General features: G+C 38.9%; 1 protein-coding gene and 1 pseudogene across 3 annotated transcripts in view; both read right to left on the bottom strand.

The window, feature by feature from the left end:
- Positions 1 to 26,661, bottom strand: part of TET1 (tet methylcytosine dioxygenase 1) — a 136,249-nt gene that overhangs the window by 53,402 nt on the left and 56,186 nt on the right. The gene's annotated exons all lie outside the window — the stretch shown is intronic.
- LOC136158103 (cyclin-A2 pseudogene) lies at positions 1,289 to 2,561 on the bottom strand (annotated as a pseudogene).

Here is a 26,661-nt window from a genome sequence, read left to right as displayed (position 1 = left end):
CACTGAGGAAAGAACAGGCACACGTAATTCACTTAGGTGGAAATCAAAAGGATCAAAATCTATCCAACTTCTTACTAGAAGAAAATGAAAATGCAATCCAAATTGCAAAAATAAAAGGTAAGCAAATCATAATGCAATATATCATTTAGAGAAATTATGAAATGAACTCTCATATATTCACACTGTGAATTAATGTGCAGTCATTACCCTCTGTATCAATCTAGTGATTGCATGGCAAGATATTCATAATATGTCATTAACCCCAAATAATGTGTGATAACATGTAAGAAATTAAAACATCTCTTTTAATTTAAAATATACAAACAGTAGGAATTCCCTGGCAGCCCAGTGCTTACGACTCAGCACTTTCACTGCCTTGGCCTGGGTTCAAGCCCTGGTCAGGGAACTAACATCTCACAAGCTTTGCTGGCATGGTGAAACAAAAAGTACATCCAAATAATGTATCCATCACAAAGTGGATATAGATGGAACACACCTCAATATAATAAAGGCCATTATAATAAGCCATAAGCCCACAGCTAACATCTTATTCAACAGTGAAAAGCTGAAAGCATATCCTGTAAGATCAGGAACAAGACAAGGATACTCGGCTCTTGGTACTTTTATTCACCACAGTATTGGTAGTCCTAGACATGGCAATCAGACAGAAAGAAGAAATAAAAGATGGCTAAAAGCTATCACACTGAAAGATGTTCAGCATCACTAATCAGAGAAATGCAAATCAAAACCACGAGATATCACTTCACATCAGAATGGCTATCATCAAAAAGACCACAAATAGCACATGTTGGTGAAGACGTGGAGAAAAGGGAACTCTATACATTGTTGGTAGGAATATAAATTGGTGCAGCCACTATGGAGAGCATTATTGAGGTTCCTCAACAAAGTAAAAATAGAATTACCACATGATCCAGCAATTCCACTCCTAGTATTTATCTAAAGAAAATAAAGATAGTAATTCAAAAAGATACATACACCCCCAATGTTTATAGTGGAAGTATTTTTTTTTCAAATCAATTTAGTGTTATCCTGACAGCTGGCATCATTAATCCTTTGATAGAAACCACTTAAAATTAGCCAAATATCTAAGATAATTACATGCACAAAAGATATACAAAGTATAACCATTTAAAAAGTAATAGATACCATAATTTGTACTTTGCCATAACTTTTGTATTCAGAAATGACTGTAAAATTAAAATCTAAGATAAAATACCATATACTTTGAGTGCTTTACATCTTAGAAAACAAAGGTAGTCTTTCACTGTTACACGTTTAGTGTCCCTGGTGAGCTGAGGAGAGAAACACCAGGAAACTTAGAATTTTTGTACTTTCTCTTATTGATTGTTGAGCATGCTGTGGTGCTCTGAGGTGGGTCTGGTGAAGGTCCATGAGACAAGGCTTTAGAATTTCCAGTGGATATCCAGTGTTTTATACTAATGATTCAGGCCAGCTTTGTCTCAGGACTGTGTAGATTGCTACATGAAAGACCACGGCAGTGATAACCGATGGCAAATACTGTAGATATGAGTCAGCGTCTATCAAACTTCACTCTCGCAAAAGCACTGCTAAACTTCCAACTTTGCCTTTTGCAGGCTGCTGATGCAGAAAGTACTGGGTAAGAAACTGATTTACTGTTTGTAGAGCTAAGTCAAAAGCAAGGACTTTCAAGACTAGGTGCTGCATTCTCAGAACTTGTTTCTTGGTTTAAGTGTCATCTGTAATGTATACAAATTCTGCTGCTTCTGGGGGGTCTATTTCTTCAAACTTTGAGGCTAACAGCATAGCAGCAGTGCCCACAAGTTGAAGTTATCCTCTCAACACAGACATGGATGAAAGAAACCTATCAAGGTAGTTCACAGCCAAATGCAGGGTCTCATTTTGTAGTTTATATTCTTCTCCTACCTCAGCTAACCAGTTCTCGAGGATAGCCTTCATCCTGTTAGTAACAGTCTGGCTGTTTCTTGATGAAACCCATGTTAGGCTTACATTTAACCTCCATTTCCCTAAGGTATGTGTGAACGTCCTCATGGTAGTCTGGTACTTCATTAACACTCCCTGACTTTTCATCTTCCAATACAATTGATGTGTCCATAGTATGTGGTGACTCCAAACTACCATCCATTGGGTAATCAAGAGGTTCCAGTGGTTTTCTTGGTCCTGGTAAAGTAACAGCCGGGACATCTTCACTTTCTGCTTTTTTAGATTCAGTTGGCCTCTTTTGCATTCTTTGGCTTCATCCACGTGAATGGTAAAGGCAGGCTGTTTCCTGTTTACTTTCCAGGGAGGAACAGTGATATGCTAATCATTTATAGGAAGATCCTTAATAGGTGCAACTCGTCAGGAGTTAGGCCTCTGGGGTGCTGGACCCTGCCAGTTACCGGCCTTCAACCACCAGCCCACCCGGTCGGGGACTGCTGGGCGGGTGCCTCCTTCTCAGGGTTGATGTTCTCCTAGTCCTCCCGGAACGCTATCCGCTGCAGTGTTGGCGCCGAACCCGCCTAGCGGGCCAGCGGCCGGGGCGCGGAGCTGCCCACCATCGCTGCTCCCGGGGCGCGGTGGTTCAGCCCTGAGCCAAGCAGCTTGCACTGCATCCGGAGGAACTCTCCAAACGTACCCGCCCGTGGCAGCCTGAGCCAGCCTGCCCGCCCACCCAGGGGGACCGTGTCGGACCAACGAGGTTGCTAAAGGCGGAGACAAGCACGGCCAGGCCTGGAGGGACAAGGACGCCTCGGAAATGAAGCCAGCAGCCTGCTGAAGCAGCCTGTTCCTGCAGTTCAAATGTACAGCAGAAATTATTTAAGTAGCCAAGATATGGATACAACCTGCATGTCCATCATCAGATAAGTGGATAAAGATGTTGGTTTATTATATAAACTGGAATGTACTCAGCCATAAAAAGGGATGAATTTTTGCCCTTTGCAACAACATGGATGAACTTGGAAAATATTATGCTTAGTGAAATAAGTCAGACAAACAAATACTATATGATATCACTTATATCTGGAATCTAAAAGATAAAATGAATGAATTTAACAAAACAGAAACAAAATCATGGATATAGAGAACTAGTGGTTACTAGTGGGGAGAAGAATGGGGAGAGGGTCAAATTGGGGTAGGGAATTAAGAGGTATCAACTACTATGCGGAGGAGCCTGGTAGGCTGCAGTCCATGGGGTCCCTACAAGTCGGACAGGACTGAGCAACTTCGCTTTCACTTTTCACCCATGCTTTGGAGGAGGACATGGCAACACTCCAGTGTTCTTGCCTGGAGAATCCCAGGGACGGGGGGAGCTGGTGGGCTGCCGTCTATGGGGTCACACAGAGTCGGACACGACTGAAGCGACTTAGCAGCAGCAGCAACTACTATGTATAAAATAAATACGTTAAAAGGACCTAGCATACAGCAGAGGGAATGTAACCAATATTTTTTGTATTTTTTTTTGTAAACAATATTTTATAGTAACTTTAAATGAACTAAATATATAAAAATTTTGAATCCTATGTCATATACCTGAAATTATTATTTTAAATAAACTATTCCTCAATTTAAAAATACATAAAATCGACTTATTTAAATAGATAAAATCTAAATAAATTCTATATAGGTTTGTTTTTAAAAAGAAGTGTTGAAAAGAAATCAATTTATTTGCCATTACTATTTAATCTTGAATACTAACATGGAGAACGAAACAGAGCAATCCTTAGGAATTGTACAACCCAGGATATGCTACTTAACCTATAGTTTTCTCTTTTTAAGAGATCATATATGATTGTGATGGTAATTAAGTGAGATAACTATGTCAGATAATAACTGACTCATGTCAGATAATAACCGACTCAAGAGCACAGTGACAATAAGCTATCACTAAGAGAGAGTACAATTTCATCACAACAGTTATAATTCAAAAGCCATTAGCTGTATTCTAATATAGTCATTACTTGCAATAACTCATTTAATCTTCATACAACCCTGACATAGGCACTGTGGAAAGATGCTCGACATTAAAAGAAATGCAAATTAAAATGACATTTAAAAAATAAAATAAAATAAAATGACATTTTTCATTTATTAGAATAGCAGTCAAAAAATTTGACCACCTAGACCCTTTGGCAAGCTGTGAGGAAATAAACTCACATATTGATGGTGAAAGTACAAAGTGGTGCAATCCCTATGAAAGGCAATTTGGCAATAATTATCAAAATTAAGTGCAACTTTAATACGGCAGTTTGAAATTTATCCCAGTTATACCTGCATATAACTACATGTTTTGACAGCTTAGTATATTTAAACAAATAGCTGAAAAGATTCCAATGTTCATCTGTAGCAGGCTAATTCAATTGTGATATAGCTATATAATGCCTGCAACTATAAAAAAGGATAAAAAATTCCATAGCTAACAGGAAAAGATTATATGTGAAAAATGTAGAAAAAAATAATATACACATTCATATTTGCATAAAGTCACTCTGGAGGAATACAAAAGAAAGTAATGGTGAATAGAAAGAGTTTAGGAGCAATACTTCACAGTGAGGAAACAGCAAAGGTTTATATAGGCCAGATATGTTTAAAAGCTATTTTGACTTTTTAATATATTTCCCTTAAAAGTAAACCAAAATTGACAGAGCACTCTATGCAAAGACTTCAAAGAACAGAAAGTGAAAGAAATCTAAATGCAGAATAGTTTATGTACTATCGAATTACAAATTAGAGCATAAGGAAGAGTGCAGAGTACATATTTTCTGATAATACTTATTTAAGATATTTTAGGAAGGCTACATACAACAGTCAACATTTGTCTTTTATTTATTTATTTTTTAACATTTGTCTTTTAGAAACTCTACTCCGTGGTATTCTGATAAACGTTTAACAATCAGCTTGGGAGGTGGTGGGGAGGAAGCCCTGTTTTGTAGGGTTGGCCACTTTTTGTGGTGCCAATCCACTATCAAAGTGACCAACTAAGTAAGAGTTGGGGAGAAATGCACACACCTAACAAGCTGGAAGGAGCTGTTTCCATGACATCACTGAGAGCGTGAATCCAACTACTTGAAAGAGGCCCCAGTGGCTACAGCTTTTTACTGACAATTTTATTGGCATTTAATCTGCCTAGGTATAGTGTATTTCCTGATCACCCATCTTGAAGTGCAAATTATTGGGTTGGCCAAAAATTTCCTTTGGGTTTTTCTGAAGGCTGTCACAGCAAACCCACATAACTACCTACTTCTGTTTGTATCTCTTCTCCTCCTACTCCAGCCCCTCCCCCCCAGTTCCATTCTTGTCCTCTACTACTCCCAAAAGACCCAAGGGTACAGTTTAAAAGGCAGTAAATGATTTCAAAGTCCCCTAGTTGTCTGTCTTCCATTAAATACCCATCCCAAGATTACAGGTTGCATGCACTCTGAACTAACAGGAATGCTGAACTCCTTAGATGAGATCTGGATCCAATAGTTCCCAAGATACTGCCATATTCTCATTTTTCCACATTCCTATCCTCAGGACACTCTTACACCTACTCCTGCAGGAGCCAAATGGTACTGAGGAAAGAGGCCGTCTATTCTGAAAATTCTGACTCTGCCCTTTGAACAGGATCTGATTGTAGCCCCTCCCAACACATGCTCACATTCAATAAGTGCTGCATTTCCTACATCCAGAAACAGGTACCCAGACTACATGAAAAAATAAAAACTTTCAAAGCATTTTCAGAGCTTTCGTCCAACAAGACTATGACCTTTACTACACAGGTAGGTCAGTTTGTTTCTTAAACTACTTTTCATCTTTTTCCCACCCCTTATTGCAGAAGTCTTTTAAAACATTTTTTCCCTAATATTCCTCCCTAGAAGATCTTAATACCTCTCCAGAAGATTTTAATATCATAGATATAGTGTGTATCTGTTTATATATGGTGACCTCATTGTGATATCTTAAGTTTTTTCAACCCCTCCCCCACCAAGAACCAATTTTTTCCACCTCCTTGGAGGAAAAAGCAATCTTAAAAACTAACAAGTAGAGCAGCAGGAGCAGCCCATAGTGTATTAATCCCTAATCAGAAGTGATATCTTCCAAGTCTGCTTTCTCAACCTGAAAATTGAGCATCTGAAGAAAAATCCAAGGGAAAACCACTGAGGCCTCCATTAATTTTGACTTTAAGAAGACACAATCATTTCTGATACTGTATTTTCCCCTCTCACATTCTCTTTAAAATACAGCATGAAAAAGACACACAGAGGTCAGCCCTGCTCTCCAACCTACCACCAAACAATGCTCACCACAACTGCTTGCTAACAAAATCAAATTTAAGTCAAAAGTAAAGATGAACCAGTGACTCACCAAAGATCCACGTAAGGAAATTCTAAAATAAGCATTTGATACACACATACATTAAAAATATCCTCATTCAAAGGGGATCTACTTTATTTTACTAGAGCAGTGAAATTACCTACTCCAGAACCCCAGCCATTAATTTCCCCTTTTCCTTTTTTAGGCATAAAAAAGGAATACCTACCCTACCAAGATTTGTAACCCTAACATTCTTTTTTAGTTTTGCCTCTCCAGTTTGCCTACACAGCTACCCAGTGAGGGGTTTCAAAGGCCACAGACAGGCAGGGCTGGGTCAGCCAGAAGAGGGGGAGCATAGAGAATGGGTGAGTGTACACCCCAACCTGTCCTACCTTGGTGCCACAGGGCCTCATGGCTTTTCCAAGCTTGTGCCGAATAGGAGCCATGGAAGAAACTACAGATGTTTCTCAATTCTCTCCTTCAGATCCGGAAGCCAGATCCAAAAGCTTTCCTAAAGTTTTCATTCTTATCCCCCAGAACTCCACCCTCATTTGGCCACAGGGTTTTAGAATCCACAGTAAATCCTTTACTTGGGGGTGGGGCAAAGGAGGAGACTTTAACTAAAGGGAGGGACAACTTCTATTTAGTCAAAAATGAAGTTAATTGCAAATGAGTTCCAAAGTACAAAAACCACTACAATATTGTAAAGTAATTAGCCTCCAACTAATAAAAATAAATGGAAAAAATAAATAAATAAAACATAAAAAAAAAAAAAAACCTGACCTAAGAGCTAAACCTCTCTAGTCATAGATGACCTTGTCTTAGACCACCTCCTCAGAAGCTAAGAGCCAGTATAATTTATTCCTAGTGAAAAAGATAAAAATCCAGAACTTCCCTGGCAGTCCACAGGGCTCAAGTTCAACCCCTAGTCAGGAAACAAAGTTTCCACATGCCTCCAGGCATAGAAAAAAAAAAAAAAAAAAAAGTATGTAAGACATTTAAAAAAAAAAAAAAAAAAGATAAAAACCCCTTCTCTGGTGGCAAGGCTAAAAGCCCCAAGGCCAGCACTGTCCTTCAATAAAAGCCCATTATGGTACCTCCCTCAGGAAAATGATGAAGACAATTGAAATCAGCCAGCCCACCAAGTACACTTGATTCTCTCGTGGCAAAAACAAAATGAAGAGACAAGCTTTGAGGATCTGGTTCTGTGGTTCCCCAAAAGGTGGCAGGTAATTTCGAACCTACAGCACCACTTCTATCATACTATAGTTTGACTGAAGTAACTGAAGGTCCCTCATTTGTAACATTGCTAGCCTATAATAAATGTGTTAATTCATGTAAAAACAACAAAAGACAAAAAAAAAAAAAACCTCAGACTCCAAATCTGCCTCAAGCTATCAACACACTAAATTCCCTCCTCATTCAAGTATCTTCAGGTAACCCCTTCAGGTTACCTCTTAAGGTTATAAATTACTTCTGAACTGCCAAATCCAAACATTCCTTAAATATTACACACCTACTCTGCTCTTTTGTAGATGCCCAAGGGGATTCTCCAATGAAACTAAAATCTAGGTCTCCCTGGAGTCTCACTCTTGAATGTCTGTCCCTTGGCTATAGGTGTATCCCCCTAAGCCTGTTCCTTAGAAGATTCTAAACCCACTGCCTTTTTGTCCTTCATACTTTTCATGAACAACCGTATCCAAGCTTAAAATTAATAACCAACTCTGATGTTCAGTGTGTTATTCTTTACACTTTTTACATACTTTAACTGTTTCATGTATTTTTAATAATGTGAGCTTTCCCAGAATGAAACTGACAACTCCCCTTTCTATTGCTTACCAACCGCATGGCATAAAGTTCTATAGATCCCCTTTGCACCTCAATTTCCTTACAATAACTCAACTGACACACACTACTATATATAAAATAGATAACTAACAAGGACCTACTGTATAGCACAGGAAACGATACTCAATAATTTATAACAACCTATAAGGGAAAAGAATCTAAAAAAGAATTGCACTTAAATTAACATGATATTGTAAATCAACCATTGTTGTTGCTGTCCAGCTGTTTGCGACTCTATGGACTGCAGCACGCCAGGCTTCCCTGTCCTTCATCATATTCAGGAGCATGCTCAAACTCATGTTCATTGACTCAGTGATGCCATCCAACCATCTCATCCTCTGTCGTCCCCTTCTCCTCCTGCCTTCACTCTTTCTCAGAATCAGGGTCTTTTCAAATGAGTCAGCTCTTCGCATCAGGTGGCCAAAGTATTGAAGCTTCAGTTTCAGCATCAGTCCTTCCAATGAATATTCACTATTGATTTCCTTTAGGATTGACTGGTTTGATCTCCTTGCAGCCCAAGGGACTCTCAAGAGTATTCTCCAACTTCACAGTTCAAAACAACTATACTTAAATTAAAAAACAATAATTTCTCAGGATTTAAAAAATAATTTTGAAAAGATATATAACTACTATATAGCACAGTACATACTACATCTATTCAGCTGTCTGTGAGTTATAGCAGAACAGCATTGCTTTTTAAATAAAATATCATTACTTAATCTCCAAATTCAGTGTATGCACATAGGTTTCACACAGGGCTTCCCTGGTGTCTCAGATAGTAAAGAACCTGCCTGCTTTGCAGGAAACCCAGGTTCAGTGCCTGGGCCAGGAAGATCCCCTGGAGAAGGGAATAGCAATCCACTCCAGTATTCTTGCCTGGAGAATTCCATGGGCAGAGGAACCTGGAGGGCTACAGTCCATGGGGTCAAAGAGTCAAACAGGACTGACAGACTAGCACTTTCACTTTTCACACAGGGTTCCCACAAATTATTCAGGAAAGGAGTCAAACTGGGACCCAATTGAGAGGCTAGTTCTTAAGGAAGCAGTCAGAAGTCACCTTCTATTTCTCCCACAAATATTCCTTGGCCTATAAATCTTCTTCAGAATGACCATGGTATGTTTTACTTTCTAGTATAATTTTCCTTCAAATTTGTTAGTTTCATGTAATTAGGAGAAAAAGATACGGTGAAAACTTCTTGGTATTAAGTAATACCATACTATGAATTGCCATATTAATTTTAAAAACAAAAGAAAAACATACAAATTGCAGATTATTTAATCCAACCACACGAATTTTTCCAAATGCAATTTAGATGCACTTTTTTGGGCTTGTCTGTTAATGGCACTTAAACTCTCCTCAAGATTTCAGGAGATTAGTAATCTTGTTTTCCACTAGGGTTTAACCCCTGTCAAGTCAGTCTATCTGGAATGTTCCCTCATGATCAAAGATAATATTCAAAGACCTTGCCTCACCTAACTCCCTCCCGAAGGCCATCAGATAACTAGCTAATTCATGATCCTATGAAGAACCAAGAAAGATTTTAGTTTTTGATGCTTTCCACATCGCCCATGTGCATGCATGCACAGTGGTGGCACAGTGGGAAAGAACCCTCCTGCCAATGCAGGAGACACGGGTTCAACCGCTGGGTCAGGAAGATCCCCTGAAGAAGGAAATGGCAATCCACTCCAGTATTCTTGCCTGGAAAATGCCATGGACAGAGGAGCCTGGCAGGCTACTCTTTGAGGTCCCAGAGTCAGATACGACTAGCCATGCACACACATCCACGCTCATGGCCCACATGCCTTGGGTCTCTGCTCCCTTCCTCCAACATTTTCCTTTGAAGAAAATATGTCTATTTCAGTTTAGACTTTCTAATAACAATAACATAATCTCCAAGAAAACTGACTATTTATTCAGCATTTAGCTGGTGATGGTATGCACAGAGGTATTTATACATTACTAACAGAAAAATCAGAGAGCATTCTGGAGTCAAAGATCCATAAATCTCTCCCAGCAACCTTCTTCCCAACAGCCTAGGACAAACTGAAATCTTTTGTCTTGAGAAAACAAAAGCCTCCAGAAATATTTAGCTCCCACCCTACCTCACTGCCCTGTTCACAAAGAATGTCATCCAAACTGCAATCACCCTATCGTGTACTTTCAACCCATTATAATTGGGCTTCTGCTCCCCCTACCCCATTGAAACTATCCAAGATTCACCACTGTAGTCCAATTGCTCACTTAAGACCTTCCTTTCAGTTCTGAGTCCATCATTTCAGTCTCCTGGTTGGCTTCTTTGCCCACATATAAAGGATAGTGTTTCCCTTTGTCTCCTCTCCATTTGACTCATTTATTGGCACACTTGCCTTTCAGTTTATGATTGCCTGCTGTTGATTCTCGAATTAAGAAAAGATATTTCTCCTGAATATGAAATTCATTTATCCACTAACTGGACATCTTCACCTGGTAATTACAACTGAACCATGTCTAAAAGGGCTTCCCTGATGGCTCAGATGGTAAGGAATTTGCCTGCAATACAGGAGACCCAAACTCTAACCCTTGGTCAGGAAGATCCCCTGGAGAAGGGTGTGGCTGGCAACTCCAGTATTACTGCCTGGAGAATTCCATGGACAAAGGAGCTTGGTGGGCTACAGTCAATGGGGTCGCAGAGTGTTGCACAGGACTGAGTGATTAAAACTTTCCTGTCTAAAAGTTAATGAATTACCTCATTCTTTGGGCTTGCTTTAACCCCCAAATCCATCTAATGACCCATGAGTCTTCTGAGAAGCCATTAAGTTGAGTAGACCCTTCCATTGATCCCTGTGTTCCCCATTCCTACTTCTCTGCCTCAGTACATGCATTCAAAATGCTTATAGAGACCAGTAACAAGGCATGTATCCATCAAAAGTAGAGAAAAGGGACCAGTTCTTATGGAGCTCACATTTTAATGAGCGTTAGCTACCCTGAGTGGACTAATCTCAGAATTTGGATTGGTTTGCAGAATATAGCACTCCCAAACCTTCATGCTGTTCCAAGGAAGCATTGTTCAATGTAAATACAATGTGAACTACAGAAATCGTCTCAAAGCTTTCAGAAGGTACTTTCTTTAGGTAAAAAGAAGCAGGTAAAATAAAATTTAATATATTTCTATTTAAGTCAAGCATATTATTTTGGCATGGAATTAATATAAAAATTATCAGATAGTTTACATTTCTACATAAAACCTATGAAATTTAGTGTATGTTTTATACTTAAGTGTTAGTCGCTCAGTCATGCCTGACTCTTTGTGACCCCATGGACTGCAGCCTACCCACTAGGCTCCTCTGCCCATGAGATTTTCCAGGCAAGGATACTGGAGTGGGTTACTATTTCCTTCTCCAGGAGATCTTCCCAACTCAGGGATGGAACCTGGGTCTCCTGCACTGCAGGCAGATACCGACTGAGCTACAAGGGAAGCCCATACTTTATACTTAATGAATCACAATTCAATGCTAAATATTCAATGACTGAGGAAAATGTAGTGGTACCAAAATAAAGTTGTATTTTAAATTTTAAAATTAAAATAAAATAAAAATTGGTTTCTCAGTTGTCCCACCCAAATTTCAAATTATTAGACAATGCAGTTATTTGGAGAATTCATTTGAAATGCAAATCTCATTGCTTTAGGCTATATTCCACACTGCACCTGGCTAAACAACATCACCCAAGGGGGTTCTAGAAACCACACATTCTAAACTAACCCCTGCCCGGTTTCCTTAGATCTGAAGCTATAAAGCCCATAAAGACTCAAAGAACCTTTCCTGGTAAAGGAAAGAGGGAAACAAGATTCCCCAGAGCAAAATTCACATTTTTCAGTCCAGCAAGCAAGGCCTTCAAGTTCCTGGCTTTAGGCCATATTTTACAGAATGTCTCTTAAACCAACCATACTCCCCTAGCCAGCCCTACCCCCAGCCTTGCTTCCTCTAGGTTATTTTAAGCAGCCCTGTCTATCTTCAAGTAGAACTTAACATAGAAAGCTCTTTGGTCGTCCAATTTGCCTCTAATAAAGAACTAGAGGAAATGTGACACTGTGGAATCAAGTACTTCTTAATGCCTCAGCTTTTTATACGTTTTCTTGTTGCTGTTGGTGGTAGCGTTTTTATTTTTTTGGCCACATCACAAGTCATGAGGGATCTGATCTCTCAGACAAGGATGAAACACTTTCGCCCTGCAGTGGGAGCCCAGATTAAACACTGGACTGTCAAGGAAATCCCGGATCAAATATTTCTTTTTTTTTTTCCCTCCCAATCAATTATTTCTTATCCTCCTGCCTCACTCAGATAAAAGGGGCTTCCCTGGTGGCTCAGATGGTAAAGAATCTGTCTACAATGCAGGAGACCCAGGTTCAGCCCCTGGGTTGGGAAGATCCCCTGGAGAAGGAAATGGCAACCCACGCCAGTATTCTTGCCTGGAGAATCCCATGAACAGAGGAGCCTGACAGGGTACAGTCCATGGGGTTGCAAAGAGTCAGACATGACTGAGGGACTAATGCACTCAGATAAAACTGAACACTCCTTTCTTTACTATCTCTGCACACATATTGAACACATCAATTGATTGCACTTACTTGTTTTGTTGTTGTTCAGTCACTCCATCATGTCTGACTCTTTGAGACCCCATAGGCTGTAGCAAGCCAGGCTTCCCTGTCCTTCATTATCTCCTAGAGTTTGGTCAACCATGTCCACTGAGTCAGTGATGCCATCCAACCATCTTGTCCTCTGTTGTCCCCTTCTCCTCCTGCCTTCAATCTTTCTCATCATCAGAGTCTTTTCCAATGACTCTGCTCTTCGAATCAGGTGGCCAAAGTGTTAAGAGCTTCAGCTTCAGCAACAGTCCTTTCAGTGAATATTCAGGGTTGATTTGCTTTAGCATTGGCTCGTTTGATCTCCTTGCAATCCAAGGGACTCTCAAGAGTCTTCTCCAACACCACAGTTTGAAAGCATCAATTCTTTGGTCCTCGGTCATCTTTATGGTCCAACTCTCACATCCATACATAACTACTGGAGAAACCATAACTTTGACCATACAGAACTTTGTCAGCAAAGTAATGTGTCTGCTTTTTAATATGCTGTCTAGGTTGGTCATAGCTTTTCTTTTAAGTAGCAACCACCTTTTAATTTCATGGCAGTCACCATCTGCAGTGATTTTGGAGCCGCAAATTAAAGTCTGCCAGTGTTTCCATTATTTCCCCTTCTATTTGCCACAAAGTGATGGGATCGTATGCCATGATCTTAGTTTTCTGAATGTTGAGTTTTAAGCCAGCTTTTTCACTCCTCTTTCACTTTCATCAAGAGGATCTTTAATTCTTCTTTGCTTTCTGCCCTTATGGCAGAAAGTGGTGTCATCAGTATCTGAGGTTATTGATATTTCTCCCGGCAATCTTGATTCCAGCTTGTGCTTCATCCAGTCCAGCATTTCACATGATGTACTCTGCATATAAGTTAAATAAGCAGAGTGAAAATATACAGCCTTGATGTATCCTTTTCCAATTTGGAACCAGTCCATTGTTCCAGGTCTGGTTCTAACTGTTGCTTCTTGACCTGCATACAGGTTTTTCAGGAGGCAGGTAAGGTGGTCTGGTATTCCCACCTCTTGAAGAATTTTCCACAGTTAGTTGTGATCCACACAGTCAGAGGCTTTAGCATAGTCAAGGAAGCAAAAGGAGATGTTTTTGTGGAATTCTCTTGCTTTTTACTATGATCCAACAGATGTTGGCAATTTGATCTCTGATTCCTCTGCCTTTTCTAAATTGAGCTTGTACATCTGGAATTTCTCGGTTCAAATACTGTTGAAGCCTGGCTTGGAGGATTTTGAGCCTTACCTTGCTAGCATGTGAAATGAGCACAATTGTGCAGCAGTTTGAATAGTAGTTCTTTACTAATATGAGAATATTTCTGTGAGACTTTTCTAGTGGTCCAGTAGTTAAGACCCTGCACTTCCACTGCTTGGTGCATGGGCTCGAATTTAGGTGCGGAAATAAGATCTGACTGTGGTGTGCCCGAAAAAGGATTAAAAACAAAAAGTTTGGAGAATATTTATGTAAAGCTTGTTTGAGTTGCATCATAACAACAAATGTTTCAAAAGGATACAGGACTGGGTGAATAAAGTACAGTATGATATGTCTGTACAATACAACTCTAAGTATTCACTAAAACAGCGTCTATTGCAATGACAAAATTTCAAAACATAGCATTAAAAAGGGCAGGTGAAAAATTACATATTATACAGTCCTCTGTGTGTATATGTGGAAAGTGTTAGGGAGAAGTATCTATGTAAGTATAGATTTCAACCATCTGCTACTTTTATAATAAAGGTTGTAAAAATTCTAATTACATAAAAAATAGAAATAAAAATTCAGAAAACCACATCCAGGAAATTTCAGTATCAATAAAATTTCTATGAAAAACTGTTTCATCCAAATAATAATAAGTAAAGAAAAATTAAGGACGTAAATGGACATTTTTCCCAAGAAGACAAACAAGGTGGCCAGCAGGTACATGAAAAGAAACTAATCATTACTTGTTATTTAAAAAATATGAATCAAAACCACAATGAGATACTACCTCAAATAATGTAGTAGCACTATTCAAAATAGCCAAGGTAAGGAAACAATGCCATGAATCGCAGCACGCCAGACCTTCCTGTTCATCACCAACTCCCGGAGTGCACCCAAACCCATGTCCATTGAGTCAGTGATGCCATCTAACCATCTCATCCTCTGTTGTCCCCTTCTCCTCCCACCATCAATCTTTCCCAGCATCAGGGTCTTTTATAATGAGTCAGCTCTTCCCATCAGGTGGCCAAAGTATTAGAGTTTCAGCTTCAACATCAGTTCTTCCAATGAACACCCAGGACTGATCTCCTTTAGGATGGACTGGTTGGACCTCCTTGCAGTCCAAGGGACACTCAAGAGTCTTCTCCAACACCACAGTTCAAAAGCACCTATTCTTCAGCGCCCAGCTTTCTTTGTAGTCCAACTCTTGCATTCATACATGACCACTGGAAAAACCATAGCCTTGACTAGATGGACCTTTGTTGACAAAGTAATGTCTCTACCTTTTAGTATGCTATCTAGGTTGGTCATAATTTCCCTTCCAAGGAGTAAGTGGCTTCTAATTTCACGGCTGCAATCATCATCTGCAGTGATTTTGGAGCCCCCAAAAATAAAGTCTGCACTGTTTCCACTGTTTTCCCATTTTTCCCCATGAAGTGATGGGACCAGATGCCATGATCTTAGTTTTCTGAATGTTGAGCTTTAAGCCAACTTTTTCACTCTCCTCTTTCACTTTCATCAAGAGACTCATTAGTTCTTCTTCACTTTCTGCTATAAAAGTGGTGTCATCTGCATATCTGAGGTTACTGATATTGCCAGGAGAACCCAGCAATCTTGATTCCAGCTTGTGCTTCCTCCAGCCCAGCATTTTGCATGATGTACTCTACATATAAGTTAAATAAGCAGGGTGACAATATACAGCCTTGACGTACTCCTTTACCTGTTTGGAACCAGTCTGTTGTCCCATGTCCAGTTCTAACTGTTGTTTCCTGACCTGCATATAGTTTTTTCAAGAAGCAGGTCAGGTGGTCTGGTATTCCCATCTCTTTCAGAATTTTCCACAGTTTATTGTGATCCAAACAGTCAAAGGCTTTGGCATAATCAATAAAGCAGAAATAAATGTTTTCCTGGAACTCTCTTGCTTTTCCGATGATCGAGCAGATGTTGGTAATTTGATCTCTGCTTCCTCTGCCTTTTATAAAACCAGCGTGAACATCTGGAAGTTCACAGTTCACATATTGCCGAAGCCTGGCTTGGAGAATTTTGAGCATTACTTTACTACCGTGTGAGATGAGTGCAATTGTGCGATAGTTTGAGAATTCTTTGCCATTGCCTTTCTTAGGGATTGGAATGAAAACTGACCTTTTTCAGTCCTGTGGCCACTGCTGAGTTTTCCAAATTTGCTGACCTAATGAGTGCAGCACTTTCACAACATCATCTTTCAGGATTTGAAAGAGCTCAACTGGAATTCCATCACTTCCACTAGCTTTGTTCATAGTGATGCTTCCTAAGGCCCACTTGACTTCACATTCCAGGATGTCCAGCTCTAGGTGAGTGTGAATGATCACACCATCATGATTATCTGGGTCGTGAAAATCTTTTTTGTACAGTTCTTCTGTGTATTCTTACCACCTCTTCTTAATATCTTCTGCTTCTGTTAGATCCATACCATTTCTGTCCTTCATTGTGCCCATCTTTGCATGAAATGTTCCCTTGGTATCTCTAATTTTCTTGAAGAGATCTCTTGTCTTTCCCATTCTGTTGTTTTCCTCTATTTCTTTGCATTGATCACTGAGGAAGGCTTTCTTATCTCTCCTTGCTACTCTTTGGAACTCTGCATTCAAATGGTTATATCTTTCCTTTTCTCCTTTGCTTTTCACTTCTCTTCATTTCACAGCTATTGTAAGGCCTCCTCAGACAGCCATTTTGCTTTTTTGCATTTTTTTTTCCTTGGGGATGATCTTGCTCCCTGTCTCCTGGACAATGTCACAAACCTCTGTCCATAGTTCATCAGGCACTCTGTCTATTAGGTCTAGTCCCTTAAATCTATTTCTCACTTCCACTGTATAGTCATAAGGGATTTGCTTTAGATCATACCTGAATGGTCTAGTGGTTTTCCCCACTTTCTTCAATTTCAGTCTGAATTTGGCAATAAGGAGTTCACAATCTGAGCCATAGTCAGCTCCCAGTCTTGTTTTTGCTGACTGTATGGAGGTTCTCCATCTTTGGCTGCAAAGAATATAATCAATCTGATTTCGGTGTTGACCATCTGGTGATGTCCATGTGTAGAGTCTTCTCTTGTGTTGTTGGAAGAGGGTGTTTGCTATGACCAGTGTGTTCTCTTGGCAGAACTCTATTAGCCTTTGCCCTGCTTCATTCTGTACTCCAAGGTCAAATTTACCTATTACTCCAGGTGTTTGTTGACTTCCTACTTTTGCATTCCAGTCCCCTATAATGAAGAGGACATCTTTTTTTGGGTGTTAGTTCTAGAAGGTCTTGTAGGTCTTCATAGAACTGTTCAACTTCAGCTTCTTCAGCGTTACTAGTCAGAGCATAGACTTGGATTACCGTGATATTGAATGGTTTGTCTTGGAAACGAACAGAGATCATTCTGTTATTTTAGAGATTGTATCCAAGTACTGCATTTCGCACTCTTTTGTTGACTATGACAGCTACTCCATTTCTTCTAAGGGATTCCTGCCCACAGTAGTAGATATAGTGGTCATCTGATTAAATTCACCCATTCCAGTCCATCTTAGTTTACTGATTCCTAGAATGTCGACATTCACACATGCTATCTCTTATTTGACCACTTCCAATTTGCCTTGATTCATGGACCTACGATTCCAGGTTCCTATGCAATATTGCTCTTTACAACATGGAACCTTGATTCTATCACCAGTCCCATCCACAACTGGGTTTTGTTTTTGCTTTGGCTCCATCCTTCATTCTTTCTGGAGTTATTTCTCCACTGATCTCCGGTAGCATATTGGGCACCTACTGACCTGGGGAGTTTATCTTTCAGTGTCCTATCTTTTTACTTTTTCATACTGTTCATGGGGTTCCCAAGAGAAGAATACTGAAGTGGTATGCCGTTCCCTTCTCCAGTGGACCACATTCTGTCAGACCTCTCCACCATGACCCGTCCGTCTTAGGTGGCCCCACATATTGGGAAAAGGAAGGAAATCCTATCATTTGCAACAACATGGATGAACCTAATGGGCATTATGCTAAGAGAAACATGTTACACAGAGAAAGATAAATATTGCATGGTATCATATATATATATACACACATGCACACACACACACATATGGAATATGAAAAAAAAAATCAAACTCACAGAAATAGAGTAAAAATTGATTTCCAGGAGCTGGGGCATAAGAGAAACAGAGAGGTTGGTAAAAGGGTACAAGCTTTCAGTTATACAATGAATAAGGTCTGAGGTCCTAATGTATAATTTAGTAACTATAGTTGATAAGAATATACTGTGTAACTGAAATTTGCTAAAAGAATAGAAGGCTTTCCAGGGGCTCAGTGGTAAAGAATTTGCCCGCCAACGCAGGACACTTGGGTTCAATCCCTGGGTTGGGAAGATCCTGAGAAGGAAATGGCAACCCACTCCAGCCTAGGAAATCCCATGGACAAATGAGCCTGGTTGGCTATGGTCCATGGAGTCTCAGAATAACTAGAATGATTTGGTAATTAAAAGAACAACAAGAAAGTAGGATTTACATGTTTTCAGTAAGAAAAATGAAAAAGAAAGGGAAATATAAAGCCATGCTAATTAACTCAATAGAGGGAATACTCTTCACATTGTACACTTTAAATAGCTTGCAAATCTATTTGTCAATTTTTTTGTGGTGGTGGAGGGGGAAAGCTACACTAGGCAATCTGTGGGATCCTACCTAGTTTCCTGACCAGGGATTGAATCTACGCCCTCAGCAGTGAAAGCTCAGAGTCCTAACCGCTGGACTGCCAGGAAATTCCCTTTATTTGTCAATTATACCTCAATAAGGCTGGAAAAAACCTTAGTAATAATTTTAAAGATGAGAATAATATAATCACTTAAAAATGTCAGACTATAAAGAATAAGGATTGATACTATCTAGAGGTGATAAACTTGTTGCTCTAGGTTTAAGTTTAAATTTAGAGGAAAATAACTATCAAAAAATTTCAATTTATACCTGAAGTACATTATTTTTGTTTACACTTTTCTGGAAAATCTTTTGCCCATTCTTTGCATTTCAACCCTCATTGCTTTCAGGATTGTGTCTTGTGCACAATAGATCATTTAGATTTTGTTTTATTTATTCAGTCTGTGGCATTTCTTTTAGGTTGGGTCTATATTTGTTAAATGGGTTATTTTTCTTTTCTTTTACTCTATTAATTTAAAAGACATACTATTTTGATTTTATGATTGATTCCCTTTATGTCTTTAAATAGTACTCTTAAACCCATATTTCTCAATTTATTAAAATCATGATAGAAATCTACTTACTCTGACCCAACAAGAAGTACATAAATTTAATATTACAACAATGAAGCCACAAAGAAGTAATATAATACAATCTAATTCTTGTAATGAGAAAAAAATAATTTTATTTAAGAGAAAAAATTTTCTTTTAACTACACGCTCATCTCCCTCCTACGTATTTAACCTGTAGAAATTTACCCTTAAGAACTACAGTATTGAAGATGCATACAGGAATGACAAAACTTTATATAAATGAGTAAAGAAATGATTATCCTAAGGGCAGGAAAGAAACTTCCTTTGGAGGTTGGGAAGGTGATGAGATGGTAGAAGGATATGCACAGATGGTTGCAGTATTGGCGATATTCTATTTCTTAACCACGTGACTGGTGATTGACTGTTCTTGTAATAATTCTGAACTACACAAATGTCTTACATGAACTCTGCATGTATTATTTCAGAACTGAAATTTAAAAAGCATATGGCAAAATGTTAGAGTATGATACCACTCTCTGTATGTATGCTTTTATATGTAACAAAAGTGATTTGAAATAGTATGAGACAAATGTTAACACTGTCCATCTGGATGAGTTAGAGGAGGCTCTTAGTCCATACATACTCTATGTATACACACATATGGACATACTCCACGTATACATACTCTGTGCATACATACATATGTATGCTTTTATATGTAACAAAAGTGATTTGAAAGAGTATGAGACAAATGTTAATACTGTCCATCTAGGTAAGTTGGAGGAGGCTCATAGTCCACAACAAATAAATTTACAATTAAAGGAAAAGCTACTTCAGTATCTGCTTGGACACATAATATTTGAAATAAAACATTAGCACTGGCATTGCCATCTTTGTTTCAAGTACTTCATAGGGCAAACAAAATGTCATAGATGAAAATGAAGGCATTACAAGGAAATATAGACAGTACAAAAAATAATAATTTAGAAGTCATTTAATCATGTATAGGAAGGCACTGCATTTTTCCCTTTCAAGTATTTCTTTAACAATTATAAATAGGCAAATTCAAACCTACAACTCCATTACTTTTAAATCCTCATAAACATCTTAAACATAGAATATAAATCAAATAAAGGAAAAGGAACACAAGAATAAAGTCATAAATCAGAAAAAAGTTTCCAAATTTTACAGTTTCCTAAAGACTGGTGTTACACAATGAAATTAGAAATCCTTAAGTTTTAATATCATCCACTAAGTATGGTTGTAAAGATTGACAACCAAATATAAGGCTTTTAATAAAAGTAAACAAAAAGAGCACCAGAAAATGATTTCCTAATCTGTGAACACTGATTGTTTTTTGTTACTGCTGAATTTTTCTCATCTATCTTTTAAGGATTATAAAGTCACAACTTGACCCTAAATTTACATCTCTGGAAAGCTGCCAGCTAGCCTTCAGTGGTCTGTCCTTAAACCAGTTTGATGCTTGCTAACAAATGAGATGACATCCATGGAAACTAATGGGAGTTTTGAGAACACAAGGCTCCAGGCAGGAAGAAACCTCAGCAGATGTTATACATTTGAACATTGATAATGAAGCAATTCCAACAAGGTCTCTTGGTATTCTACTTGCAAAAGTGATTCAGACACATCAGCTTGGGGATGAGCAATCAGAAGGACTAAAGACTGGATTAAATATGGTAAACAAAGGACTTTTGCCAGGGACAAGCAATACTTGTCTAGTAGAGATTCAAATGATGTCTAAGACCTTTTAACTAACAGTTAATTTAAAAACACAGCAAAGAGCAAAATTTTAGCCAGTAATTAATGAGACTAATGCTACAAACTACTAAAAGAGAAGAAAATTTCACTGATTCCAAAAGAACATAAAAATGTGATAATCATTTCAAAACATACACATATACCAAATTATCACATTACACACCATAACTTTGTGTAGTGTTATATGTCAAGTATATCTCAATGCAGGGTAGAAAAAAATTTATTTAAAAAAAATAAAGTTTGATGCTTTTGTATAGTAAAATAAATAAATACAAAACAAGAAAAATAAGTTTGTTAAAACTATTATATTGCTTCATGGAATTATCATGGAAATAAACAGAAGTGTAGAATTCATCTTAAAAATATGGAAATGTCTGGTGGGAATAAATCCAAAGCTGGAATTCTGAAGAACTGATAAAAAAGTATTTGCATTGGCAGTAGGCAATAAATCATAAAACAATGTACTTGGTACTAGGAAACATAATGATGCCAGCAAATGCAATAATCTCCTTTGCACATCCCAAGAAAAATTCACTTTGAGCTCAACTTACACATCATTATATTTAGTTCTAAGAAGTGAGAACCCAGCTACATAAAAATAGTGGACTATTTCATGTCTGGCATTTTTAGGTTATTTACATTGAAGTTCTATACATCTTACCCTTTGCTTGCGGTGCCAGCTGGGTTTTACTAATTATGGGTCAGATACACCAGAGGCTAACCATGCTCTGATATAAAACCCTTACTACACAAGCTTAGTGGCTAAGTAAGTTATGAAGTGGCCATCTGTGTTTTCTGCTTAAGCTGCTGAGAGGATCTCAAGGTTAGAAGAGACTTTCAAGGGCACGGAGTCCATCTAGTGAGGCCAAGCACGAACTATCTGCAATACCTCTATCAAGCAACCCACCAACCCCTGCTTAAGTGCTCACAGTAACAAGAAACTGTCCAGTATGCTGTTTCGTCCCACCCTTCATCCATCAGTCCTACTTTATTCTGGGAACCTGATATGGCAAGTCTCCCTTAACCCTTCAGTTATAGATCAGTGATGGATTACACTCCATAGAATAAAACAAAGGGCTATGAGTCCTTTCTTTAGACTGAAGTAGCCATACACTTTCAAGACTATCCAAATTGCTCTCCGGAAAGATAGTGGTAGTGCTCAGTGGCTCAGTGGCTGACTCTGAGAACCCGTGACTGTAGCCTGCCAGGCTCCTCTATCCATGGAATTTTCCAAGCAAGGAGACTGAAGTGGCTTGCCATTTCCTACTCTAGGGGATCTTGCCGACCGAAGGATTGAACCCAGGTCTCCTGCGTTGGCCGGCGGATTCTTTACCATTTCAGCACCTGGGAAGATGGAAGATAGTACCAATGTCTTTTCTCACAGAATGCCTAGACTGTCCCATTTTAAGTCAAATTTTCCATATTTTCTAATCATGTTCTTTTAGCTTTCCAAATTCATATGGCAAGAAAAAAAGAGAATAATGTATGCTTTTCAACTTATTATGGAGGCTGACCATTTAAAAACTATTTCTTGAACATTTATATTTCTTCTTTTGTGAAGCTGACAACTTACTAAGCTTTTTTCTCCTTTATTTTAAACTTCCAGGCACCTCTTTTGCTCCCCATAACATCATAAATCTTACTGATGTTATTTGTAAGTGCTCCTATTTACAACTACTGTCAGTGCTTGGTTTTTTTTTTTTACTGTCAGTGTTATGTGATGTAATCTACTTTAATTAGAAATTTGGGCTCTTTTTAGACCAAGCATGAGGTTTTTATGCCATCAGGAAACATCTTGAACTTCAATTCCTCTTGTCTATATTCTATCTGTGTTTTAATCTAAAGATTAAAGGCCAATAAACAACAAAGCAACAGGATGAATTGTCTCCTCTTTACAGTTAACAAAACTAAACACAAACTCTTACAAAAAAAATTATGTCACCTTTAACTTTTTTTTTCATATTGTTATTATAGGTTTAATGTTATCTGAACTGTTCATACATAATATAATATCTTAAAAAATCTGTGTTCAATCAAGGATATTTACTTTAGCAATACTTATAATGATAAAAAAGCAGAAGCCAATTATTTCTCCTGAGCAATAATATTTTCCTGAAAATGCTATTGCAATTTGATAATGCTACTATTTTAGGTAATATATAGACTATTATTCAAAAATAAATTACAGCAAGACTTTCCTGGTGGTCCAGAGGCTAGGAATCTGCCTGCCAATGCAGGGGACACAGGATCAATCCCTGATCCAGGAAGATTCCACACGCCTCGTGGGGCAACTAAGCCTGCACACTGCAACTACCGAACTCGTGCACCTAGAGCCCATTCTCCCCAACAAAAGAAGCCACGAAAGGAGAAGCCCTTGAACCACAACTAGAAAATAGTCCAAATGCAGCAACAAAGACCCAGTGCACCAAAAATAAATAAATAATAAAATGTTTAAAATAAATACATTGTTATAATTAAAGCAGCTATTATAGAGCCATTTAGTGGATAACAATTGACAAGAACATAGCTATAACTAGAATGACTAAATAAAACTGACATGCCAAATGTTGGAGAAGATGCAGAGCAATTAATATTCTCATAATTTGTGGAAGAGTCTTAAAATATTAAACATACACCTATCCTATAAGCAATTCAAATTCTACTTGTGCAATATAAATGAAAATATTTGTTCACACCAAAAAAAGTCCTTGCATAAGAATGTATTGGCCTGAATGTAGAGAAATTGGGTCTCTCACACATGGGCAGTTCCACTAAGAGTTAAACATAGAATTAACATGACTGAGCAATTCCATTCCTAGGTATGTATCCATGAGAAATGAAAACATGTCTACACAAAAACCTGTAGTGAATGCACATATCAGCATTGTTCAGAAGAGCCAAAAAGTGGAAATAACTCAAATGGACATCAGCTGGTGACTGGGTAAGTAAAATGTGCTGCATACATACAATGGAATATTATGCAGGAAGGGAAGAAGGGTACATGCTACAACATGGATGAATCTTGAAAGCATTATGTTAAATGAAAGAAACCACTTATAAAATATGATTCTTTCTCTGTGAAATAGGTTATTCGGGGGGATAAGGAAAAAGTTCTAAAATTGACTGTGGTGATCCATGCACAACTGTGAGTACACTAAATACTCCCAGAAAAATATATTCTATAAAATTTCATATGTGAAAAAATTATAGAAAATGTAAAATCAACCTATGGCAATAGAAATAAATCCAGTAGTTGCTTGGAGGGGGAGCAGATTGACTAGCAAGAGGTGCTAGGATGACAGAAAAGATGGATGTCTTACTGCGCATTCATCAAAACTGGTTGAGTAATATTTTTAAGACCTGGCTATTTCACTGTATATAAAATACATTTCAAAAAATGAGGCTAGGGGGACTTCCCTGGTGGTCCAGTGACTAAGACTCCGTGCTCCCAATCCAGAGGGCCCAGGTTCGATGCCTGGTCAGGGAACAGAGATCCCACATGCTGCAAGGAAGATCAAAGATCCCCCACGCTGCAACTAAGACCTGGTGCAGCTAAATAAAGTAATAAAAAAAAAAAAAAAAATGAGGCTAGGGACTTTCCCAGTGAAAGTCAAAGTTTTATTCCTCACTCATGCAATCCCATGGATTGTAGCCTGCCAGGCTTCTCAGTCCATGGAGTTCTCCAGGGAAGAATACTGAAGTAGGTTGCCATTCCCTTCCTCAGGGGATCTCCCCAACGCAGGTATCGAACCTGGGTCTCCTATACTGCAGGCAGATTCTCTACCATCTGAGCTACGAGGGAAGCTAGTGATCCAGTGATTAAGGCTTCATGATCCCAATGCAGGAGGCGTGGGTTCGATCCCTGGTCAGGGAACTAGATCCCACATACCACAACTGAAGAATCTACATGCCGCAACTAAGATCTGGCACAGCCAAATAAATAAATAAGGCTGCTATTTAATACCCACAAAACTACTAAGAGGATCCACTCTTCAGATGTGAGAGTAAGGAGGGTTAAAGAAGGGAGAGACAATGAATATAAAGAATGTTTTTCATTTTATTCATACATTTCTTTTTTTTTTTTTCTGTTTCTCCAAATTTATTCCCGTGTGAAAACATGCTGGGGCTTTTTTTGTTAAGAGCTTATGTTGTATGTTCTCTTCCCCAGTTCACCCCTCTAGTGGCTGCAGCCTCTCCCAGTCACCTGACTCAGAACCCGCAGGATGTTTCACAGGATCCCAGCCACTCCTGGCATGGGAGATGAGTATGGCCCATGCTGGGCCTAGGGACTCAGAGGGCTGAGGCTTTGAACCTGCAGAGGCTGGGGGTTGCCGGCAGGCTTTAAGTCCCAGGGGGTGGCCAGGGGCCCAAAGACCTCCTCCAAATGGGGTCAGCTAGACACAGAGATGACAGCTGTAGTGTGGCTGGACTTCAGGGCATCTCTAGAATCTCAGAGTCCCAAAGCCAGGGGGATGGTTGAAAAGCATGTGACAGACCTTGTATGCCCACAACCACATCATAAGCAAGGTGTGGTCATTCAGCTGTAGGGGCAGTAGCTGAGCAACAGGGGAGGAATGGAGCCCCAGGCCTGCCATGCAGCCCCAGGACCCAGAGGCTTGTGCTCTGCTTGGGCCTCCTGCAGATTGAGAGGGGTCCTGTCCTCTGCTCGCGTCCCCCGCAGATTGAGGGGGGGGCCTGTCCTCTGCTCAAGTCCCCTGCAGATTGGGGGGCGCCTGTCCTCTGCTCGCATCCCCCAAAGATGGAAGGGGTCCTGTGCTTTGCTCATGTCTGCAGGGGGTCTGTCCTGTGCTTGGGTCCCCCGCAGATTGAGGGGGGCCTGACCTCTGCTTCTTCATACATTTCTGTTTGAATTTCCTTCAAGATTATTCTGTTTTTTGTAATTTAAAACGAGTTTAAATGAGTTCATTGGATTTCCTTTTAAATCATACTGATGTTTGTATTTTCTTCCTCAACAAAATTCTGACTACACTCTGATATTTGTCTCAAATCATTAATTGTACCTTGGGTGCGAGTATATTTTTGCTGCTATTCTGATAATCTATAAATGTCACCTGGAGTTAATTTTGTATGTTTTGTAATTTATACACATCCTGAAAGATGATTAATGTAATTTATTTCCTATCTAGCTCATAAACAAATCTTTTTTTTTTTGTCTTTAATGCTACTTTGTCCTAGATTGAGGGAGTAAGCTGTTACTGATTGACCGGTTATCTTCTACTTTACTTTGTCTCCACTGAATTCCTCTGAGTTAGCCTTCTTTCTTTTGTATTGAGCTTTTTGTAAGATAGGGTTGTGTGAAGATAAGAGTGGAAAGGGCAAGATAAAGAAGGAATGAAGTCTGAGTCACATTCTCTTCCAGTCCTAAGCCTACTTAGCCTCATCATCTTCTCACTTGCATTTTTCAACATCCCAGATACTTACCATACCCACATTTGATCATATAGTGACCTGAATCCAACTTTCTCAACCAAAATGAACCATTTGGTTACACTGTGCAGTAGGACATTAAAGAGTCATAGGCATTTTTCATTATTATTGAAAAGCTTCCTTCATTTACCCTCCAAAATTTAAAATATGTGCCATTTCTATGTCCAAAGGAAAGTTAAGATGACTTAAAGATAACAAAATATAAAATAAAATGTTCAGCTTAAAATGAAGTCCAACATAATTATA

This window comes from Muntiacus reevesi, chromosome 2, assembly GCF_963930625.1.
Source record: "Muntiacus reevesi chromosome 2, mMunRee1.1, whole genome shotgun sequence".
Lineage (NCBI taxonomy): Eukaryota > Metazoa > Chordata > Mammalia > Artiodactyla > Cervidae > Muntiacus > Muntiacus reevesi.
This window is presented reverse-complemented; position numbering and strand designations above follow the sequence as displayed.